General features: G+C 45.5%; 1 protein-coding gene across 1 annotated transcript in view; it reads right to left on the reverse strand.

Annotated features, from left to right (window-relative positions):
• Positions 1–18314, reverse strand: part of FRO1 (NADH-ubiquinone oxidoreductase-like protein) — a 92175-nt gene that overhangs the window by 49122 nt on the left and 24739 nt on the right. The gene's annotated exons all lie outside the window — the stretch shown is intronic.

Here is an 18314-nt window from a genome sequence, read left to right on the forward strand (position 1 = left end):
AAATACCTCTCTAGCGAGAGGGGGGCCCTTGGAGGGGTGTTTGGAACCCCATCCAGTGTTAGTCTTCTTTCTCTCTGTCACAAGTTTGTGACATGGCATGCCCAACTTAAGAGATGGGCTGAGAGGACTAGTGCGTTAAGAGTTTAAAAACTCTAACCCTACCAACTTATGGACATCTACCAAGATCTGCTGCCTTCTTATGTCGTTCTTGAGATTTCGCTAAAGCCTCCCCGACCTTGGCAAAAGCAATGTCCAAGTCCCTCGTGTACTGGTGGGCTTCAAAAATCTTATCCTTAGTGCTAAGGAAGGGTGGAACCTTCGAAGCACCTTCAATGATCTCAAATGGCACATTCCCCGTCGCAGAGTGAAACGTGTTGTTGTAGGCAAATTCCACCAAAGGCAAATATCTTTCCCATTGAGTCTTCTAATCAGAGATATAAGACTTCAATAAATCCAGAACTACTGAGTTTGCAATCTCAGATTGTCCATCTATTTGCGGGTGGAATGATGACGAGAACTGCAACCGTGTGCCAATGTTCTCCCAAATAGCCCTCCAAAACAAACTCGTGAATCAGGGATCTCTGTCGGAGACTATTGTCTCAGGCATGCCATGTAGTCGAGAAATCTGTGCAATGAACAATTTCGCTAAATGATCAAGCTTGACTGTTTCTTCACTAGAATGAAGTGAGCTTGCTTGCTAAATATGTCGATGACAGTCCAAATGCCATCATGCCCACTTTGTGCCTTCGAGAGATCAAAAATGAAATCCATTGCAATACTTTCCTAGGGGCGGGTGAGAATGGGTAAAGGATGTAGTAATCCCTATGCCTCATCCTGTCAAACTTGACCTTCTGGCATACTAAACAACTACGAACAAAGTCGTCCACATCCTTCTTGAGTCTCAATCAAAAGAAGTAACGCTCCACACCTTTCAAGGTGGTGCCGATGCCGCGGTGACCCGTAAAAGGTGGACAATGGCACTCAGTCAAAACCTTTCCTCTCAACAGCTGTGTGACGCACAACATCGTTTTCTTCATCAAGTAGCCATCCCGTATGGAATATCCCGCTACTACCTCCCCATTCTGTATTCAAGTGAATACAATGGAAAAATCCGGATTTGTGGCATACTAAGCAACCATATCCTCGAAGCTTCTATGATGAATTGCAGAAATAGCCAAGACTAGGGGCTTCCGAGACAATGCATCTGCCACCAAGTTTTTATGTCCCTGTACATGGACAATCTGGAAGTGAAACTGTGACAAGATGTTATCCAAGAGCTGTTTCTGTGACAAGAAGTAGCGTAAACTCTGATGATCAATAAAGACCGTGAAATCGGCTCTGAGTAGGTAATGTCGCCACTGAGTAAGAGCATGGATCACTGTCAATAGCTCTTTCTCATAAATCTGTGCTGTCAATTCTGGCCTCGAAAACAATCGGCTTTCATAGGCAATCACATGGCCTTCCTGCATTAAGACCGCTCCCAAACTACGACCACAAGCATCACAATATACTTCGAATGACTTTTGCAAGTCCGGCAAAGTCAACACTGGTCTAATAGTCAGTTTTTCTTTAAGTGTTTGAAAGGCAGTCACCTATGTCGGTCCCCACGAGAAAGGGACTCCTTTCTGAGTCAATATGTGCAAAGGGGAAGCTACATCTGCAAACTTTCGAATGAACCGCTGGTAGTAGGAACACAAGCCCAAGAAGCTTCTAACTTTATAAACATTCTTCAAATATTGTCAGTCGCGTATAGTCTCAATCTTGGCCGGTCCATCTATACTCCAGACGATGTGTCCCAGAAAGTGTATCTCCGGCAAGAAAAATTCACTCTTTTTGGCATTGATAACTAATCTGTGATCACGCAATGTCTGAAAGACCTATAGCAGATGGTGTCGATGTTCTGCTTCATCCTTAGAGAAGACTATTCTCACGAGGACGTGGCAGCTGTTAACTATGTCACGAGAATGTGGCAACTGCTAACTTTAGTTGTTGGTTTCTTTCCAATGATTTTTGTTTTATTTTTGAGACCCTCTTTTTGAAGTAGCAAACGGTCGGACATTGTATGGCCAATGTGAACGGTAGTTTCACCCGCAGACGAGAAGTTGGTAGAAACTGGAATTCGTGGATGTCTAGTAGGTCCCCCCGTCGCACTTAGCAAGTTGGTGGATACTAGGATGTGAACTCAATAAAGGCATAAAGTCAAGGTGGGACTACCAACAGAAGGTATCCAACAATTGGGCCACATTGCACTTTTGGATGCAGTCCCAATGAGGATAGATGGTCAGATGACCAATGAGAGCCCAACGGAATCATTTCCTAAAATTTAGGGAACTGCTATTTTGGGCCATGAAATGTCTTTGCGTCATTACCTTCGGTATGGCAAGAGGAACATTCTACAGCTCTGCCGCGAAGTCAACTGGGCAATCAATCGGGAGATTTTTAGGTGGCAACCCCGAAACGGGCAAAAGCTTGTTATTGCACCAAGCGGCAGATTTTCATGCACTTGCCCCATTCAGAAAAATGGGCGCTGAATTTCTAGCTGAGGGAGGCCTCATTTTGGTTTTTGTCACAGGTTAAGAGCTATGGAGTGCTTTCGTTCCTTCCCATGTACAATGTGGTGCTAGGAGTGATGCCCTGCACGCTACACATTGCCCTCTCTCCCCTACGTGCAGTTATGTGATGCCCCACAAGAGGGCTCTTCATTTGACTGATGTACAGCTGTGTGGGTTCATGCTTTTGTGCTGAGGCAAGAGCCTCCTTGAGCAGGAACAGGGGTAGCTAACTCCTACTCCAAAGCAGGCACCGGTGAGGGTCGTAACCTCACCGTACAGGTGCGTTTTCAGCGCTGTGTATGCGCTGTAATTTGACTGTTTTTCAGCCATACGGACGTCAGAACCCTTGGGAATCGTGCCCCAATGGCAGAGGACAACTAGGGGACTGTTTGGGGCAACGGAGCAAACACCAGTAAATACAGCGTGCTGAATTTACTGTTTTTGGGCAGGAATCAGCCAGTAAATACAACGTGCTGAATTTACTGTTTTTGGGCAGGAATCAGAGGGTATACGTCAGTGGAAGTGAGTTCTAGCAGGGGAATTGTTTTCGCGCAAGTTTTGGGGCTGTTATGCTGCCGAAATTTGGTCAAAACAGATGGTATCTAGCAGGATACAGGTAAAGGGATTCCCAGGACTCTACTTTGTAATTTACCCTCCTAAAGAAAAAGAAATACCGAAAGGGGCGCCAATTTTGGGGCCTACAGGTTGTCGGCGTCTGCTCGAGCATTCTAGCTTCCGAGCCGTGTGTGTGCTTAAGTGTTAATTCCCGTTGCAGGTTTCCTTTCCACGTTCTCTCTGTGTGTGTCTAAAGTGAAGAATTTCGGGTGAAAGCCAAAGCCTACCGCCCCACGGGCCGGTTTCAACTATTATGTCATCAAAGAAAGTGTCTACAAAAGATGGATACTCTTGGAAAATCCTATCCATCATTCGATTGAAAGTCGCTGGAGCATTGGTAAGGCCAAAAGACATCACCAAAAATTCATACAAACCAAAACTTGTCCGAAAGGCTGTCTTGTAGACATCTCCCGGAGCAATTCTCATCTGATGACGTCCGCTTTTCAAATCAATCTTGCTGAAACAAGAGGATCCCTGAAGTCGGTCAAGAATATCATCGATCATTGGAATCGGAAATCTGTTCTTGATAGTGATTTTATTGAGAGCTCTGTAATCAATGCACATTCTCCAAGATCCGTCTTTCTTTGATACCAACAATACTAGAGAGCAATAGGGTGAAGTACTCGGCTGGATAAGACCCTTTTCAAGGTCTTTCACTTGGTTCATGATCTCTTCATTCTGGGCTCGGCTAACGCGGTAAGGTGGCTGGTTCGGAAGTGTGCTTCCAGGAATCAGATCAATAGTGTGATCCTCAAGACGAGATGGGGGTAGCCCGCCTGGTAGGCGCTCAGAGAAACAATCAGCATGTGTGTGGAGAAAATCTTGGCGTTCTTTGTCAAGTTCAGACATGTTCGTTCTGTGTTCATTATTCAACTCTTTCAAATAGATCGAGTAAACAAAAAGACTAGATTTCATTAATTTGGAAATGGCCGAAGCCGATACAATAGGGACGGACTCGCCCTTCAGTTTTACATCAAGTACAATTTTTCGGCCCTTTTTATTTGTCAAGGTTGCTTTCTTGGTCCAATAGTCGACCACGGCGTTGTTCTTAGGGTACCAAGGGACTCTTCGGAGGACGTCACACCCTTCCAAAGGCATGATGTAAAAGTCCTCGTGCCCTAAATACCTCTGACAATGCAAACGAAGTTTGCCAATGACAGGCGTAATGGCTATGTCCCGTCCGGGCACCATTAGAACTGCCTCTGCTGGTGGTCCCATCCTATCGGGTGTAATCTCAAGCCGCGCCGCCAATTCAGGTGAAATGAAGTTGGCCTTGGCTCCTCCATCGAAAAAGATAAGGGCTTCTTGATTTTTTACTTTGCCCTAAGCTCGGCAAAGTTCTGTACTTTCATTTATCTGGCTTGGGTCAATACCCATGCAATCTGGTATCAGTCCTACTTTCATCTTGCCTTTTCTACCACGTTCCCCTGTTACTCTAGAACTCTCTAGCCTGTCTTCAGTCTGTCCTTGTTGTGCCTTTTTGGGCACTTTGCGGAGATGTGCCCTTGTTCCCCGCAACCAAAACACTTCCTCTCTTTCAGATAGTTAGTCCTTTCACGAAGAATCAGTCGGGGTTGTGTATCCTTCTTTTCTTGGGAACTCTTTTTCTTTCTACTTTTCATTGTTGGAGGTCTGTTTGGTCCTCTGAGTCAAGATCTCATCAATGGGGTAAGTCAAATTCCCCGAATGTATCGAGAAACCCCGTTTCGCATGACCCATTAATTCTTGGATAGAACTCGACTTTTGTTAAGGCAGTAGTCTCGGATCTCTATAGAGAGTCCGCAACAAAACCGCTCAATCTGTTCCTTAAAGGTGACCTTCTTAAATGAAGAGGTTGGTAAAAGAGTCCCAAAATCTCTCACAATAAGCGTCCAAAGAATCTCCCTTGGTCATGCGAAGATGGTTCCAAGCGGTTCGTACATCCGTTCGTACTCCCGGGTCAGCCAGGAAGAAATAAAGAGCCTTTTAAATTTCAACCACTTGACTGGAGCTTCTTTCCTCAAAAGAAGAGTGGACCACCATGTTCGAGCATTTCCTTTGAGAAACGATGTAGCCCTCCTGATCTTGGAGTGCTCTGAGTAGAAGGCTATGTCAAACTGCTGGATGAAGGCCAAAGCCCTCGGAGCATCTCAAAATCCAGAAACGGATTCAAATTTTATCGAGTGTCCACCTTCTTTAAATTCTTTTGTTTTCTTGCTCTTGTCTTCGAGGAAGTCATATTGGTTGGCTCTGTAGAAGTGCTTCTGTGACAAACTTGAACACTCCAAGTCAAGATTCTACCGCGACACAGCAGAGATTCACTTCAAAACAGTTCACTGCAATTCACAATTGTTTCGACAAGACCCGACGGAGTTCCGTGCCTACAGATATTGGCCCCAAAGACTGGCGCCCCTTTCGGTATTTCTTTTTGTATTAATATGTGTTCAAAGTACAAGAGCGTGGGAGGGTTCTCACTCTCAAACTCTGCGTCCAGATGCTCTGAGAAGTGAGGGCCCTGCCCACCAATTTATAAGTTATAAGGGCCCAAAAGCAGACCCCCAAAATCAAAAGCCCTTAGGCTTCTTAAATAAAGGAATTGGCTCAAAAGCTGCCAAAATCAGCCCACGCAAATTCAGCCAGCGCTAAAGCAAAATTCCGTACAGTTGGCCGCTTTTCACGCCGCAAATCACGGAACCTCCGTACGGTACTGCCACGACAGCCTGCCGCCGCATTTTTCAGGTTTGTACCCTGCTGGGAATGTGTGCGGCAGAGTTACCCGGAACGCGGAACGGGAACGGGCCTCCCCGCCGAACGGGCGAACGGGAAGGGGTCCGAAACGGGAAGGGCGCAGAACAAGAGGCTAAAAAAACACCCAAATAATGTTATTTTTAGCGTTATGTGTTTGAATACAAGGAGTACTAGAGTCCTTTGACTCTATTACCCACAAGAAACACGATTCAAAGACCATTCAACCTTATTATGACTTGATTGGGATGTGAGGCGCCCAGAGTACATAGTACATACACAACATTGAACAAACACAATGCCCATACACAATTGTCAATAACATATGTAATTACATATTAGAGCTCTTAAATAATTGCAAGAGTAGAAGTCAGAGATAACAATTTTCGCTTAATTCTGGCTAACAAGGCCCGCCAAGGCGCTACAAAAAAACCAAAGGTGACATACCATAATGAGAGTCCAGACTACAAGGGGGCCAAACCAATGACCACAATACCAACAGATTGAAGTGACAAATACCATAAAGATGCTAGTAGCTACAAATGTCAAAGAGGGCAAGGCTCAACCAGCCATACAAAAAGGTAAGAATAATGGAAGTCCTAAAGTCGCAACTCTCGAGCCTCAAGATTCAAGACTCAAGAGCCACTAGCCTCAGAGGCCTCCCAATTCGTAGTAGCAGGCTATAAATCATGCACATCCTCCCATTCCTCATCATCGAGCTCTAGGCCGGCTCGATCTCAGCCACGGATGAAGTACCTGGTGTTGGTTGATGTGCATCTCTACCTGCCTGAGGAGCCTCTTGCTCCATCTCCCACTGTGTAAAAGGATCTGTCTGTTTGTCTGTACTCTTGCAAAGCATTTTCAAATTTGCGCTGACAAAGACAAGATCATTAGCCTTCTCCACTCCAAGCTGATTCCTCTTCTTGGAAGCAATGTGGCTAAAAGTACTCCACCACTGCTCCAAGCATGAGGTACTAACTGACTGGCTGAGAATACGAATCGCCAATCTCTGAAGCTCAGGGCCATCATAGCCATAGTCCTCCCACCATAGCATTGAACCTATCTTCCTGCGATCAATCTTGAGCATCTGGATTGCCAAATGACCCCCGCATCTCTCTGTACTGTCTCAACTGATCTCTGACAATGCGTCGCCCATCTCTGTCTAGAACCATCTTGTTTAAGATCTCTGTAAATTGATTCATGACTTCTCTGTCTGTCTCTTGCCCTGCACCTTGGAACTCTGAATCCATCATGTACGATGCCTTGGGTAAAGGAGAGGCATATGAATTCCACCTTGAGCTGCAAAGCGCATGGATCTCCTCATATCGCTCTACTTTCGGCTCAAGCTATGCAAGCTGCTCAATCATGCGGTCCATTGCCTCATAAATCTTGCCAATGCAAGGATCAATGCCATCCAGAACTTAAAGCAATTGAACCACCGGTTTTACCTGTGTGTCCAGACTTTTGAGCTCCTTCCAGAACTCAAGATCCTCTGCCTTATCCTTGCACAAAATCCCTGCAACTGTCTTTGCATAGGGGGCGGTGGCGAACTCATTGATGAAGACCTGTCGGACCGCATTTTGACATTCAGACAGCTTGCGCACAAGAAGAAAGTTGAATGCGAAGCGGGTGTGTGAATACTTTAGAAGCACTTTGCCGCCCGACCTCTTAAGGTACTCACTCCGAACCAAGTTGTGATTGTTGATGAAAGTAACAATCTTCACTGCATCAGCAATGACTGGAGCGCTCCAGTCTAGCTTGCCAATGTCTTTTAGAAGGTTGTTCAAGTAGTGCGCCATGCAAAAGCACACTGTCACATGCGGATAGTGGCCCTCTATAATAGTTGTTGCTGCCCTGTTTGATGCCTCCCCATTTGTGACAAAGGCCACCACGTGTTACTCACCGATCGTTTTTATGGCCGTTGTCCACTCTGTAGAGAGGACATCGGCGGACTTGCCACTCTCGGTGGCATCATGAGAGTGCACAAAGTACATCTCTCCACTCGAGTATGCGACGAGACCATGGATAGATCTCTTCCTTGTATCGCTCCACCTATCGGTAATGAGGGAAACGCATAGTTACAGGGGACGGGAAGGACGGGGCCTAGGGCCGCCTAACGGTCGAAACCGGGCCGGGGCAGAAGGGAACGGTCAAGAATTCATCTAACCGACGCGGTCGCAAGCTGCCGGAGTGGACCGGGGACGAACGCGGACGGACGGGAACGGCGGGCAGAATTTCAAATTTTGAAAAAATGGACCGTTTTTAACGGTCGCTTACAGCCAACGTTCACTTCTCTGGGGGGTTTGTCACAAGACGGGCACCACGTGCCAATAGAAAAGAGCAGACTGAACAGACTTTTAGCACTTCAATAACAACTGAACTGAGAGAGAGAGAGAGAGAGAGAGAGAGAGAGACGACACCCGACACGGAGTGGCGGAATTCCACCCCAGAGAGTATTGGCCCCAAACCTTGGCGCCCCTTTCGGTATTTCTTTATATTACTACTAATTCGCAAAGTACAACAGCCGAGGAGCATCTCCTCTGCAATCTGCGCGCTGAAGAGTGCCAGAGAGGACCCCCAAGGCTCATATTTAAAGTCCCAAAGCCTAAAAGCATCAAATATGAAAAGCTGACCCAAGAAAACACTTTCCTAAAATTTCGGGATTTACCTAAAAATCCGCCGCGAATTGCGGAACGTCCGTACAGGTGCCACGTCATCATATTTTGATGTACAAAGTCTTTTGAGTGTGTTCTGCTTTATTTTTAATGTCTTTATGTCACTTGGGGCCCCATCGGACGGGGTCCCCATAAGTTGGTAGGACTTCTTCTTCTGTTACTTGTTCTTCTTAGGGTTTCTAGAATTAGGGTTTGCAGGTTTTAGGGTTAGGGTTTCTAGAATTAGGGTTTACAGGTTTTAGGGTTAGGGTTTCCAAAATTAGGGTTTCAACAATTAGGGTTTCTAGCAGAAATTACGGTTTAGGCAATTAGGGTGTCTGGCAGAAATTAGGGTTTAGGCTCCTCGGCCACATCTGTAAGTTGGCTCCATTCTTTAGGCTTTGACACGTCAGCAGTTTGTTACAGGGTTTGGCCCTTGGGAGGCTATAAAAGCACTCACGCGCTCCTCTCTACGGTCTACCGTCTACTCTCTACACTCTACGCCGTCTACGGTCTACCTACAAGCGCTCAAGCTCTACCCTTGAATCTCTCTACCCACTCTCTCCCTCTTCTATCCTCTCAACTTTGAAGCTCTCCTCTACTCTCTCTCCACACAAGCTCTCCTAAGCTATTAGCTCTACTCTCTCTCCACCATCATGTCATCTCAAGCTAACTCCACTTCTCAAGCCGGCCCTTCTCGAAGGAGGCCCGCCGTGCAAACATGGTCGTGGTGGGATGAAGTTGACTCTACCACATGTGGTAAAGGTGGCGGTGCAAGACTGCTGTGGTGTAGCTTGTCCACGGACACATAGGGTTGGGATGTGTCACGTGACATCCCCTCCTTTCCAAAGTGAGGTACTGGTACCGCACTGTATGGCGTCGAGGGAGGTCGCCAATAGCATCCGGAATCCTAGAAGGGACTCTTCGCCAGCCCACTCTGATGTGTGGGTCGAGCGGTACTTGAACTTCATAAAGGTCTGCAACGCTTGCTTCTTTGGGCCGCGCCGAAAGCGACACAAAGTCTTCTGAATCTCCTTTCTTGCTTCAACTTCGTCTAGAGTCCTGCTTCTTTCGTCTTCAAGAATCTCCATGGCTGAAAATTCCTGATTCAATCTCCAACACAAAACCATGAAAATACCCATTCCATGTAAAGTGAAGGAAAAAAATCTTGTCTTCTCTAAAGACTGTGTATGCAATGTAGACGAACATAGAGACGAAGTGACAACCCGTTCATCAAACACATGCAAACAATGTGGTCGAATCTTTTCTATTTGATCGAAATCAATCAACTGTGGCAAATCACAATGGAGATGCCCATGCTTGGTGCTCATACAATCATGTGCTCTTTCGGAAACTGTTTCATGCCAAGGAAGAGACATGGAATGTGACTTCCTGACATACAAACTTTTCAGCTTTTCATGAACAATCCGCATACATTCGTGCTCATCCATGAGAGAAACGTGCTCAACATACAATATGTCATGCCTAGGAAAAGGGATCACATAACGATGCTGACTAAAATACAGGAAACCTTCACGAATGAAACACTCGAACAATGCGTGCGTATCAATCATGCGAACACATAATACTTCCTGTGAGGGTTCCTTGGACCAAGGCTCGAGAGCCAAGATCGGTTCTTCGGGATCTATCGAATCGTCTTGTGGGGGATCTGTGGACCTCGACTCGAAAGCCAAGATCGATTCTTGGTGATTGATCGATTCTACAACAAGGTTAGCTTCGCTAGAAAAAGCATCAACTAACACATCATCCTTGTGAACAATCACATCGTCTTCATGCAACTCATCATGCTTGTGAGAAATCACATCTTGATCATGCAAATCATCATGCTTGTCATTGGCATCCAAATCATTATGCAAATCATTGGCATCCAAATCATCATGCTTATCATTGTGCTTCAAATCATCATGCAAATCATTATCATTCAATTCATCATGCTTCTCCTCATGCAATACATGTGTGTCATGCTGTGGAGAAGAAGAGATTGAGAGTCTCCTTTTTCCGATTCTGTTGCATCTGTGTCTGAGCTTGAGAAAAGAGTCGCAATAACTCTTGCATTTGTGTTTTATTCTCGCGATAAAATTCTGCTTCTATGGCTGCCCTTCGTTCTTGGTACTTACGCTCGATGGCTGCCATATCTTCTTCGTAGGCTTTTCTTTCTGCTTCTCTTTCTTGGTCCAACTCCTCCATAGGAGTTAGTGCAATCTTTGTCGTAGATGGGGAAGGGTCGGAAAAACCTCCTGGTGGGAAAAATTCTTCTTCGCCTCTCTCATGCTCATCACCTCCAAGCGAAGTATCCATTCCGCTTCGAGTGATGATCATCCTGCAATCGTGGGTTCTTGTGGGTTCTTGGGTTCTTAAGTTCACGAGGAACTTGGGTTCTTGAGGGTCTTGGGTTCTGAAGTTCACGAGGAACTTGGGTTCTTGGGGGTCTTGAGGTTCTGAAGTTCACGAGGAACTTGGGTTCTTGGGGGTCTTGAGGTTCTTGAGGTTTTCTTTCGCTTGCAAATCGCGTTGGAGAAGGATCTTCTCTTGACCCGAGTTCTACCCTTTTCTGCTCTGATACCAATGTTAGGTGCAGCGGAATGAATGTTGTATTTTCTCAAGATTAGTGATCTTTATTGCTCAAGGTTCCTTTTAGTTCTTAGGGAAAGAGAGAGCTTTCCGTCTTATGGAGAGTGCTGTGATCACGAACAAAGTGAGTGGATGTTGTGCGTGCAAATGAATGAGACTGAGAGAAGGAGAGAAGAGATACGACACCGAGAGGTTGTAAAACCCTCCTCCGCAGGCCCCACTCTCGTCGGCGAGAGTGGTCTATTCTTTGATTGCACAAAGGTGTACAATGCGTATGCAATGGACTATGCAACTTGGTCTATGCCGATGACGACGACGGTGACGACGACGACGATGACGATGATGATGATGGCTGAAATCTGGGATCTTCTTGATGCTGAATTTTTGGGGCTGTCTCAAGGCTAAAAATGGATTGTTTTGCGCTGTGTTTTTATGGCTAAACTTGGGGGATCATCTGCAACTGAATGGAGAAAATCTGCTAATGTTCTGCTGCTGAAAACCTGCGCTTTTATCACTGCTGAAAACTGATGATCAAAACGCTGATTGCTGGGACTGAAAACGCTGAGATCTGCTGCAGGTTGCTGGCGTTTTTGGATGAAAAACGCTTGCTGAAGGGCTGGCATTTTTATGGCTGAAAACGTTGGACTTATAGGCTGCTTGAGCGACCATGCAAGGGAGGGGACGCGGGGGGACTTCTGTGGTAGGAATCGCCAAGGCAAGGGATGGAGATGGCGAGGATGTACTGCGCGAGGGAAGTTCTGCTGAGAAGTTGCCTGTTGAGCGGGAAGCTCTTGCTGCCTCTTCTGCTTAGTTTTCAGCCATGAAGAACCTCAGTTATCAGCCCTAAAACGCAGATCTGCAGCAGTCAGAAACGCAGATTTTTAGCCTATGGAATAGCAGCAAATCAGTCCCCCACAAAGGTTGCAGATGATCCCCCATTTTCAGCCATAAAAACGCAGCCAAAACAGTAATTTTCAGCCACCCAAACAGTCCCCGAAAATCAGCGATTAAAAGATCTCAGATTTCAGCCATCAAGTCGTCGTCCTCATCGGCATAGTCCCATTGCATCAGTCCATTGCATACGCATTGTACACCTTTGTGCAATCAAAGTAGACCACTCTCGCCGACGAGAGTGGGGCCTTCGGAGGAGGGTTTTACAACCTCTCGGTGTCGTATCTCTTCTCTCTCCTTCTCTCAATCTCATTCATTTGCACGCACAACATCCACCCACTTTGTTCGTGATCATAGCATTCTCCATAAGACGGAAAGCTCTCTCTTTCCCTAAGAACTAAAAGAAACCTTGAGCAGTAAAGATCACTAATCTTGAGAAAATTCAACATTCATTCCGCTGCACCTAACATATATATATATATATGTATATATATATATATATATATATATATATATATAGAGAGAGAGAGAGAGAGAGAGAGAGAGAGAGAGGATCGGCACCAGATGGGGTCCCAAACCCCCCTCCAAAGGCCCCCCTCTCTGTTACTAGAGAGGTATTTTCTCTAGATTGCACCTCAAGACCCCCAAGAACCCAAGTTCCTCGTGAACTTCAGAACCCAAGACCCTCAAGAACCCAAGTTCCTCGTGAACTTAAGAACCCAAGAACCCAAGAACCCACAAGAACCCACGATTGCACGATGATCATCACTCGAAGCGGAATGGATACTTCGCTTGGAGGTGATGAGCATGAGAGAGGCGAAGAAGAATTTTCCCCACCAGGAGGTTTTTCTGACCCTCCCCCTTTCCCATCTACGACGAAGATTGCACTAACTCCTATGGAGGCTTTGCAGCAATTTGTTCTGAAACAGAAGTTAGAACGAGAAGCAAGAAATTCAGAAAGAAAAGCAGAAAGAAAGCGTGAACACGAAGAAAGAATGGCAGCCATAAAGCATGAGTACAAAGAAAGGAAAGCCGCCTTGTTGCAACTCTTTTCTCAAGTGCCGGCACCGATGCACGAAATTCGAAAAAAGGAGACGCTCTCTATTTCTTCTCCTCCAAAGCATGACACACACGATTTGCATGATTGTGTGAAGCATGATGATGATGATTTGATTGATAATGATTTGCATGATGATGAGAAGCATGATGAATTGAATGACAATGATTTGTATGACAATGACAAGGATGATGATTTGCATGATCACGATGTGATTTCTCACAAGCATGATGATTTGCATGATCAAGATGTGATTTCTCACAAGCATGATGAGTTGCATGAAGATGATGTGATTGTTCACAAGGATAATGTGTTAGTGGATGCTTTTTCTAGCGAAGCTAACCTCGTTGTAGATTCGATCAATCACGAAGATCCGATCTTGGCTTTCAAGTCGAAGTCCAAAGAACCCCCACAAGGCGATTCGATCATTCAAGAAGAAGCGATCTTGGCTCTCGAGCCTTGGTCCAAAGAGCCCTCACAGGAAGTATTATGTGTTCGCATGATTGATACGCACGCATTGTTCGAATGTTTCATTCGTGACGGTTTCCTGTATTTTAGTCAGCATCGTTATGTGATCCCTTTTCCTAGGCATGACATATTGTATGTTGAGAACGTTTCTCTCATGGATGAGCACGCGTGTATGCGGATTTTTCGTGAAAAGTTGAAAAGTTTCTATGTCAGGAAGTCACATTCCATGTCTCTTCCTTGGCATGACACAGTTTCCGAAAGAGCACATGATAGTATGAGCACCAAGCATGGGCATTTCCATTATGATTTGCCACAGTTGATTAATTTCAATCAAACAGAAAAGATTCGACCTCATTGTTTGCATGTGTTTGATGAATGGGTTGTCACTCCATCTCTATGTACATCTCCATTGCATACACAGTCTTTAGAGAAGAAAAGATTTTTTTCCTTCACTTTACATGGAATGGATATGTTCATGGTTTTGTGTTGGAGATGGTTTCAGGAATTTTCAGCCATGGAGATTCTTGAAGACGAAAGAAGCAGGACTCTAGACCAAGTTGAAGCATCGAAGCAGCCACAGAAGACTTTGAGTCGCTTTCGGCGCGGCCCAAAGAAGCAAGCGTTGCAGACCTTTATGAAGTTCAAGTACCGCACGACCCACACATCAGAGTGGGCCGGCGAAGAGTCCCTTCCAGGATTCCGGATGTTGTTGGCGATCTCCCTCGACGCCATACAGTACGGTACCAGTACCTCACTTTGAAAAGGAGGGGATGTCACGTGACACATCCCAACCCTATGTGTCCGTGGACAAGCTACACCACGCAAGGTTCAGTCAGTTCAGTCAAGTCTAGATTAGCAGTGATCTGGCACTTTTGTGAGTCTATTCGTAGACCGTGCATGCCCAATCACTTAGCATAGATGCATATCCTCCGGTTGCACACAGCATGATCATTGGAATTCCCATCAGAATCCATTAGCATCAGTTAGGGGAATTTTCCAGTGCATTTAGCCTATTTTCCTATTTGTTGGGATTTTCACTTATTATTTTTAAGTGACTTTCCAACAAAAGTAGGTAGAGCAATTTCGCTAAGTTTCTATATAAGCAAACCCAAGTTAGCACTTTCTGGGAGAAGAGGTAGCAGGAGCACCTTGCTCAACGGGCAACTTCTCAACAAGACCAACCCCCGCGACTACTTTGGCGTTTTCTCCACAGAAGACCTAGAGATTTTGCATCGGATCAGCCTTGGCGATTTGTGCACAGCAGATCAGCCCCGGCGTCATCACGACACAGCAGATCAGCCTAGCGTTTTTGCATTTGCAGAACCCCGGCGACAAAAGGACCAATTTCAGCCCCTGGCGTTTTTGGATTTCAGCAGCAAATTAAGACCGGCATTATTCACCTAAAGTGTAGTAGATTCAGCCCGTAAAGACCATCAGTTTTCAGCCCTAAGAAACCTCATTTTTCAAGCAAGAAAACGCAGCCAAAACAGTCATTTTCAGCCACCGAAACAGTCCCGAAATTCAGCAATTAGAAGATCTCAGATTTCAGCCGTCGTCGTCGTCATCGCCATAGACCAAGTTGCATAGTCCATTGCATACGCATTGTACACCTTTGTGCAATCAAAGAATAGACCGCTCTCGCCGACGAGAGTGGGGCCTTCGGAGGAGGGTTTTACAACCTCTCGGTGTCGTATCTCTTCTCTCTCCTTCTCGCAGTCTCATTCACTTGCACGCACAATATCCACTCACTTTGTTCGTGATCATAGCACTCTCCATAAGACGGAAAGCTCTCTCTTTCCCTAAGAACTAAAAGGAACCTTGAGCAAATAAAGATCACTAATCTTAAGAAAAAACAACATTTATTCCGCTGCACCTAACATTCATTTCGCTGCACCTTACATTGGTATCAAAGCTTTGGAAGTGTTCTGCATTACTCAAGGAAAGAACCACAAGAATTTTTTTTTGCTTGTTGCAATCGCACGAACCCAAGTTTACTTGGACGTGGCGATTCCTAATCGTGTTTTGTTGAAGAGTGACAGGAATCCCAAGAAAGAAGGGCTTGTCCACCCTCCCCTTGTGTCTCTTTTCACTCATTGAGAGCGGACCGTGCACTTAGAGGCCGGCCAATCGACGCGAGGTGGGAAAAAGCAACCTTGGTGTGAGCGCAAGGCCTCTAAGGGGTGCGCCCGCAGAAAAGGGTAGAACTCGGGTGAAGAGAAGATCCTTCTCAAACACAGATTGCAAGCGAAAGAAGACCTCAAGAACCTCAAGAACCCAAGATTCTCACGAATCAAGGACCTCAAGAACCTCAAGACCCTCAAGAACCTCAAGACCCTCAAGAACCCAAGTTCCTCGTGAACTTAAGAACCCAAGACCCCCAAGAACCCACAAGAACCCACGACTTCCGAATGATATCACTCGAAGCGGAATGGATACTTCGCTTGGAGGTGATGAGCATGAGAGAGGCGAAGAAGAATTTTCCTCACCAGGAGGTTTTTCCGACCCTTCCCCATCTACGACAAAGATTGCACGAACTCCTATGGAAGAGTTGGAACAAGAAAGAGAATCAGACAAAAAAGCCTACGAAGAAGACATGGCAGCCATCGAGCTTAAGTACCAAGAAAGAATGGCAACCATAGCGCGCGAGAGCAAAGCAAGACAAGCAGATTTTGATCGCGAGATGAAAGCACAAAAAGAAAAGAGCGGCCAATACATGAAAGAGTTCTTGCGACTCTTTTCTATTGTGCAGGCGCAGTTCGCACAAGATCAGGAAAAGGAGACTCTCTCAGTATCTACTTCTCCACAACATGACACACAAGATTTGCATGATTGTGTGAAGCATGATGATGATTTGGATGACAATGACTTGCATGATGATTTGAAGCACAATGATAAGCATGATGATTTGGATGCCAATGATTTACATAATGATTTGGATGACAATGACAAGCATGATGATTTGCAAGATCAAGATGTGATTTCTCACAAGCATGATGATTTGCATGATCAAGATGTGATTTCTCACAAGCATGATGAGCTGCATGAAGACGAAGTGATTGTTCACAAGGATGATGTGTTAGTTGATGCTTTTTCTAGCGAGCTAACCTCGTTGTAGATTCGATCAATCACGAAGAACCGATCTTGGCTTTCGAGTCGAGGTCCAAATAACCCCCACAGGATGATTCGATCATTCAAGACGAACCGATCTTGGCTCTCGAGCCTTGGTCCAAAAAACCATCACAGGAAGTATTGTGTGTTCGCATGATTGATACGCACGCATTGTTCGAGTGTTTCATTCGTGAAGGTTTCCTGCATTTTAGTCAGCATCGTTATGTGATCCCTTTTACTAGGCATGACATATTGTATGTTGAGCACGTTTCTCTCATGGATGAGCACGGATGTATGCGGATTGTTCATGAAAAGCTGAAAAGTTTGTATGTCAGGAAGTCACATTCCATGTCTCTTCCTTGGCATGACACAGTTTCCGAAAGAGCACATGATTGTATGGACACCAAGCATGGGCATCTCCATTGTGATTTGCCACAGTTGATTGATTTCGATCAAATAGAAAAGATTCGACCACATTGTTTGCATGTGTTTGATGAACGGGTTGTCACTCCGTCTCTATGTTCGTCTACATTGCATACACAGTCTTTAGAGAAGACAAGATTTTTTTCCTTCACTTTACATGGAATGGGTATTTTCATGGTTTTGTGTTGGAGATTGAATCAGGAATTTTCAGCCATGGAGATTCTTGAAGACGAAAGAAGTAGGACTCTAGACGAAGTTGAAGCAAGAAAGGAGATTCAGAAGACTTTGTGTCGCTTTCGGCGCGGCCCAAAGAAGCAAGCGTTGCAGACCTTTATGAAGTTCAAGTACCGCTCAACCCACACATCAGAGTGGGCTGGCGAAGAGTCCCTTCTAGGATTCCGGATGCTATTGGCGACCTCCCTCAACGCCATACAGTGCGGTACCAGTACCTCACTTTGAAAAGGAGGGGATGTCACGTGACACATCCCAACCCTGTGTCCGTGGACAAGCTACACCACACCAAGGTTCAGTTAGTCCGATCAAGTTAGATTAGCAGTGATATGGCACTTTTGTGAGTCTATTCGTAGACCGTGCATGCCCAATCACTTAGCATAGATTCATATCCTCCGGTTGCACACAGCATGATCATCGGAATTCCCATCAGAATCCATTAGCATCAGTTAGGGGAATTTTCCAGTGCATTTAGCCTATTTTCCTATTTATTGGTTATTTTCACTTATTATATATAAGTGACTTTCCAACAAAAGTAGGTAGGGCAATTTTGCTAAGTTAATATATAAGCAAACCCAAGTTAGCACTAAATGGCAGAAGAGGCAGCAGGAGCACCTTGCTCAACAGGCAACTTCTCAGCAAAACCTTGGTGGATTCCCTCTGAGCAAGATCCCAAGCCTTGGCGTTTTCTCCAAGCAGCAGATTCCTATCCCTAGCGCTTTCAACAGCATTCATCGCCGGAAAGCCAAGCCCTTGGCGTTTTTGCATCAGATCGTCGCCGGAAAGACCATCACATGCCTTGCGTTTTTCACATGCCGAGCTTTTTTGGAAATGCAAGATCAGCTAGCATTTTTGGTCAACCCCAGTCTCTAGCGTTTTGGATTTCAGCAATAGAAAAAGTAGCAGATTCAGACCACAAGAAGTAGATGATTCAGCCCCGTAAAGATCATCAGTTTTCAGCCATGAAGAACCTCAGTTATCAGCCCTAAAACGCAGATC

The sequence above is a fragment of the Adiantum capillus-veneris genome, chromosome 25 (assembly GCF_014529385.1).
Source record: "Adiantum capillus-veneris isolate H3 chromosome 25, ASM1452938v2, whole genome shotgun sequence".
NCBI lineage: Eukaryota > Viridiplantae > Streptophyta > Polypodiopsida > Polypodiales > Pteridaceae > Adiantum > Adiantum capillus-veneris.